Source organism: Crocuta crocuta, unplaced genomic scaffold, assembly GCF_008692635.1.
Source record: "Crocuta crocuta isolate KB4526 unplaced genomic scaffold, BGI_CrCroc_1.0 scaffold132, whole genome shotgun sequence".
Lineage (NCBI taxonomy): Eukaryota > Metazoa > Chordata > Mammalia > Carnivora > Hyaenidae > Crocuta > Crocuta crocuta.
Window position 1 is genome coordinate 2,255,200 of NW_027528611.1, and position 6,706 is coordinate 2,261,905.

At 37.0% G+C, this 6,706-nt stretch overlaps 1 protein-coding gene across 1 annotated transcript in view; it reads right to left on the reverse strand.

The window, feature by feature from the left end:
• Window positions 1–5,761, reverse strand: part of KCTD20 (potassium channel tetramerization domain containing 20) — a 25,668-nt gene extending 19,907 nt beyond the window's left edge. The window contains exon 1 of the mRNA XM_077754898.1: window positions 5,662–5,761. The gene's annotated coding sequence lies outside the window, so the exon portion shown is untranslated. The remainder of the gene's footprint in view (window positions 1–5,661) is intronic.
• Between the last annotated feature and the right edge of the window lie 945 nt (window positions 5,762–6,706).

The following is a 6,706-nucleotide window of genomic DNA, read 5'->3' on the forward strand; positions in this document are numbered from 1 at the left end:
AGAGTAAGCTGGGTGGTGATGAGAAGGTAGGATACCACAGAATTTGCTACATAAACCAATCTACCCTTCATCTGTACTCTACAAATCAGATTTAGAAAGTAATTATATCTTTGCCAAATCTTGGGTTCCAAACAAATCCCAGTCTTTTCTGTCTGTTCTTATGTAAAACCACTGCATTCCTTTAACTATTTTAATCACCTATCATTGACTTTGATCTAGTTACCTTATGTTTCTCATAACTCTGCTAATGTTTTCTATTCAAGGTGAACACGTTTTCCATTTTGGTTCACATATATTCATTCACAGGTGATAGCCAGCAGGGTAATAGTGTCTCAAGTGTCTACACAATCACCTTCTAAGATATTATTAACTGGTAGCAAAGAGGCTGCCATTTTCAGAATGTATTCTGGGTATATATATATTTTTTCCAAAGTTTTTATTATTTATTTTGAGAGAACGAGAGAGAGTGAGAGAGCGTGAGTGAGTGCAAGCTCGGGGAGGGGCACAAAGAGAGGAAGAGACAGAGAATCCCAAGCAGGCTCTGCACTTTGAGTGCAGAGCTGAATGCGGGGCTTGAACTCATGAACCACGAGATCATGACTTGAGCTTAAGTCAAGAGTCAGACACTTAACTGACTGAGCCACCCAGACACCGCCTCCGGGTATATATATTTTTAAACAAATTCTACTGAACCTTTTCTGTCATGTTCTATTCACTCCCTTTCCAAGTACAACCCTAATGTTCTAATCTCAGAAGAAATTCAGTCTTCTATTTAAGGCCTTCCAGTTTTCCTTTCTCCAGATTATTTCTAAAGATACTGAATAAGACCATTCCAGAATTAAGCCCATATAAAATCCATTCTTAGCATTCTAAATACCAGATCTGGTTTTCCTGCAATGTTTCTCAACCCATAATAATTTAGCTGTTTACATGAGCAAAGAAAGAGACCCCGGTTAGTACATTATTTCCACTGGGTCCTCCCTTCAAATGTAACTTGGGCAGACTGCTGAGGCATGAATAACTTCTTAGAGATCTCTAGCTACATACTTTTCTTTCCAAGTATGATCTTCCATTATGACTCTACTTTTTATAACTGTGGCCCTGTGCAGGTTCCTAAATCAGAGTCTCAACTTCCTCACTTGTCAGAAAGGAAATAACCGTTAACCACACAGGGTTGATATAAGGAGTAAAATAAGTGCTTAGTACAATGCCTGGCATGTAACATTCAATAAATGTTGATTATTGTTTTATTCCCAAATCAGGGAGTCTACAAAGAAGTTTTACAAACCTAATCTTATTTGGAAGTGAAACAACCCCAGGAGAGTTACTTTAATTATCCTCACTCAAATTGTGGGGTGGGGATGAGAATCAACCTTTAGAGATGTTAGCAATTTGCCTCAAATCCTAACTCTAGCTAAGAGGCAAAGGTGGATGCTAACTTAGGTTCTTGGATTCCCATATTCTTTCCACCCAATCATACTGCTTCCCCCGAACCATCTTGCCTTTCATCTATTACTGACTACAGAACTACTGTTACAAAAGAAAGAGAAAGCCAGTAATATCCAGGGTCATAGCTGCTGTTCTTGCCCTGTAGGAGTTATGGTAGTAATGTAAGAATGCTGTGACACAATGGTTATATTTTTCTATGAAATAGCATTATTAGTATTTCACTACATATAAAAGCCATAAGTACTCACTGAAAAAATTTCAGTCAATGTAGAAAAATATAAATACTTTAAAAATCAACAAAGCTGTGGTAAACTCTTTGCACATGTTATCTCTGGGCATCTCCCCACAATATTCTTGGAATAAACTCCTATAAGTAAAACTGATATGGAAAAAGGTAAACAACTTTTAAGTTTTGACAGGTACTGCCAGACTGTCCTCGGTAAAGATGCCAGTTTATGCTCTTTCCAGCAGCACGGAGCATCCATTCTCCAGAACCCTGCTAATACTGTTTCAGTTTTCTTCCTCTTTGCTGATCTGATAAATTACATTAAAATGAGCTATCATAGTTCACTTAGTTATTTTCATCAATACTTCTAAAATTTCACCTTTGAGAGCCTTAAAAGTTTTGGGTGGGTAGGGAAAGACAACCATGGTGGGTAGGTATTAGGTAATAGCTGTGATTTATTCATATCCAGTTTGTCAAGCTGGACTAGAATCACTGGATGTTTTCCAAAACTTGCTCCCCTCCCCCTGCAAGTGTGTGAGCACAAGGTATAATCATACAAGACCACCCACAAAATAAGCAAAACAGGTGCTGGCTTTGGCTTCATTATTAACTAGCCACGTCACCAAAACATTCTATAAGCTTCATGGTTTCCATCTATAAAAACAGAGGATGATATCTGCCATTACTGTTAGACAAACTTTTCTCAAATAGGATGCACGGAAAAGCTCTCAAAAAAAAAAAAAAATCACAAAACACTATACAAAAGGCAGGTGATAAATGTGGAGACTGGTGTTAATCTCCCTTATACAACTGCATAGCTAGCATTTTTCAGCTCCCTAAGTTCATCATACTCACCCCCCCACTTTTAAATACACTTACTATGTCCTGACTCTTGTATGGTTCTATTGACTTCAGTTACCTTCTCAGTTACCTTTCTCATTTTAATTCAGTGAAATGACAACATATTGTGTTTCTGGAATTCTACAAATTATTTTTTGCCTCCATTGCCTCACTTCATTTGCACTTGACCTTCTGTGTCTTTCCATTTTTCTCCTCAGGAAGATACCACATCTTCCTCTTCTACTAGCAAACTGTCTTTTCTTTAGCTTTTTTAGTCCTGCAGAACTTTAAAAAAGACAATAATCCTGCACTCAGGTAATACAGGTTTATTGTTTTTGGCAGAAAATACTGAAAAGACAAAAACCTCCCATAATTCATCTTCCAGACTTTCCTAATATTTTATTTTTCACAATTTGACATTCTGTAAATACTATGCTGCATTTCTCAACATAACATGATTTTGGCTTCATGTCAATAATCACACTCTTACATCATTCTCAATGGTACATATAATTTGGTTATACCAAATTTCACTCAACTGACTTTGTGTTTCTTTTTTTATAATTTTTAACCCATATAGAATTTGTTTTGCATATAGCCTGAGAGGTGGATCTACTAAAATTCAAATTAACTGCCTTAAGGTATTCTGAAGAGTCAGTTTTTTCCATTCTGATTTGAGGTGTCACCTTCATCAAACACTAACACATAATAATAAATGCTTGACCTGGTTTTACACTCTGTTCCACTGATTCAGCTATTTCTGTGCCAAGGTCATGTAGAATTTCAGTTTAACAATCTTGCCATCATTTTTCTGTCACTTATCTAGAAGTTCCAAAATGATATTTTTTGTTAACAGGGAAATTTTTTCTTGGGATTTAAAAAATTATGTCTTAACTACTTATTTACATTTTTTCTTCAATGAGTAACATATTTAATTAGTTTAGAATTACTGTGAAAGAGTCCTAGAACATTACATTTAATGAATAGCAGTTGCACACAGATTCTCTGTACTAGTTTGTTACCTAGAATGTAGCTTTGTTCCTTTTTTTTAAAGATTTTATTTTATTTTTTTAATGTTTATTTATTTTTGAGAGAGAAAGAGCAAGCAGGGGAGGGTCAGAGAGAAAGGGAGAGAGAATCCCAAGCAGGCTCCGCAATGTCAGAGCAGAGCCCAACACAGGGCTTGAACCCATGAACTGTGAGATCATGACCAGAGCCTAAAATCAAGAGTCAGATGCTTAGCTGACTGAGCCACCCAAGTATTTTTTAAGCAATCTCTACACCCAGTGTGGGGCTCGAACCCACAACCCCGAGATCAAGAGTCACATGTTCCACCAACTGAGCCAGCTAGGTGCCCTTGTTTGTTCTTTTATTATAGGAAGTAAAAATCTGCTTTACCTAAAAAGATTACTGCCATAACTCATTCCAATGGAGTATTAAAAATGTTTGGATAACTGAAACTATTTTTTTTTTTAATGTTTTATTTATTTCTAGGAGAGAGAGAGAGAGAGACAGCGTGAGCAGGGGAGGGTCAGAGAGAGAGGGAGTCATAGACTCTGAAACAGGCTCCAGGCTCTGGGCTGGCAGCACAGAGCCCGACACGGGGCTCGAACCCACGAACCGCGAGATCATGACCTAAGCGAAAGTCGGATGCTTAACCGACTAAGCCACCCAGGCGCCCCTGGATAACTGAAACTATTAACACAAGTAATTTTGCTGTTTATTGTTGAGACAATGTTTAATCACATTTTTAATTCAACAGTAAAATGTAAGCTTACTTCAGCTATTTTAACACATACAAATACATTATATGGATTAAAGATAGATTATGTGGTCTAGGTTAATACTGCAGCTATACCAGAAGACTTTTTCCGTACAGAAAAAGAACTCATGATACTGTACTTTTTGAATACTGGTCAATACATGCCCTTCTTACATACTCTCCCTATGAGCCTATGCAACTGTTTGTTTAACCCCTAGTAAAGATTAACCCTTCTCCTCTGCTTTATCTTTTGTTTTTATTTTTTTTCAAGGCTATGAAACATTTTCCCATTTACCATACCATTTCTTCACAAAGACTCACTTTAAGGGAAGCTATAGTTAACCATACCCGATCATGCCTCCCCCATATTTGCCAGCAAGTGGTTTGAAGCTCGACTGAATAGTTCGGTTCGTGATTCCACCACTTACTAGCTACGTAAATCTGGGCACATGACTAACTTTTCTGAGATTCAATTTTCTCATCTGTAAGTTATTAATACTATCTCTTTGGAAGAGCTGTTTTAAGGATCACAAATACTTTAGATTAAGCACAGTCTGTGGCATAAGTTAAACACTGAAAAATTTTTAGCTGTTACTATTATTCATATATTCAAACCTAGCTTCAAGCTTATAAAAATCATACTCAAAAAAATTTTAATCTTTGCTAGTTTCTTTCTTGCATTATTATCTAGCTACCACATTAATCCTCATCTCAATTCCAATATCAACAACCCTTTATCTCTGTGTATTTATATTTTTTTTGTTAAGTACTGGGTTCTGAATATGTCTGTTTGCATAGGTAATGGAATTCAATTATGATTCCACTGGTAACTCTTAATTTCAAACATTTAACGACAACAGACATGTTATTCTTATAAACCAAACCTGTAATTTTAGAACTAAAAACTACACAGCTTTCACATGAATCTTTTGAATTGACTAAGCACTTTTATGAAATAGGTTATTTTAATCTCTCAAGATTTAGAGACGTTTCTGGTAATCTCTTCAAAGTATCAACAAATTACAGAACATAGTCAGCATCCATTTACCAAACACCTACTGTGTGGAACATACCTAAGAGTGTGTGCCAGCAAAAAAGGACCTAAAGGATTTAGCAACACTTTCAGGGTTGATCCTAAGCTCCCACGCTGGCTAGGTGGGGATATGTGAAAAAGACAAATAAATTTAGCTAAAACATACAGAATAAGGGTTACTTGGTTCAAATATCAGGCCTATTTTCCCGGAGTATATTGCCATAGGTTTACTGTGTGGTCTGGCAGTTGGTAATTTTTTTTACAAAAGTCATCTCAGGCAGCTCTCATGTGCATTTAGGTTTGGGGATAAAAGAAACATAAAAGTCATAAAAATTCATATGAGAAAATCACCTCTAGCTAGCGTGCCTGGGAAAAAGAAGTCTTCATCAGACAAAATCTGCGCAGGGCTCTGAAGAGATTTTCTCCCCAATTTTCTATTTTGACACTTTTCAAATCTATAGGAAAATGGAAAAATCATTACAATCAGTGCATGGATGTATACCCTCAGACTTACCAATGACCATCCTGCCTCATTTGTGTGCACCTTGCATTCCTTCCCCCTCCACACACATTTCCCAAATCACCTGAGAATTACAGATATCACACTTCATCCCTAACACTTCAGTATGCATAGTCTATGAATTACAACATTCTCCTACAAAACACAACAGTACCATTTTCACATCTAAGAAAATGAACAATTCCATAATCTCAATACACAATCCATCATCAAATTTACTAATTTGGCTTATTTTCTTTTATAGACATTTTTGGGGATCCATAATTACGGCTTGTTTCTTGCATTTAGTTGTTCTGAATTTTTAAAAAATGTTTTATTTTTTCACACAGAGCATGAGCAGGGGAGGATATAGAAAGGGAGACACAGAATCCAAAGCAAGCCCCAGACTCTGACCTGTCAGCACAGAGCCCAATGCGGGGCTGAAACCCACAGACCGTGAGATCATGACCTGAGCCAATCAGACGCTTAACCAACTGAGCCACCCAGGTGCCCCCTAGTTGTTCCAAATTTTTTATTCTTGCATATCCCCTCCCTCCATCTTTTTCTAAAAAATGAAATTGACATTTTAAAAGAGACTAGGTCAGTTCCATCATCCTGGCTCTCTCATGGTTCCCACAGGAGTAAAAAATTTTCTCCTGTGTGTCTAAACTGGAATACTACACAGATGGCAGTTGTAGCCTTCCAAACTGCCATCACATCAGAGGCATAGTGTCATGATACCCTACTAAAGCCTGGCCACATGGTTAAATGGTGACTATACATCTCTCTCCACTGTAAAGAGAGATGTAATACTCTATCTCCCAATAACCTTTCACCCAGTGTTTTTCGCAATCTATTAATGATTCCTGCCTGAATCAGTTATTACATTTGGGACTA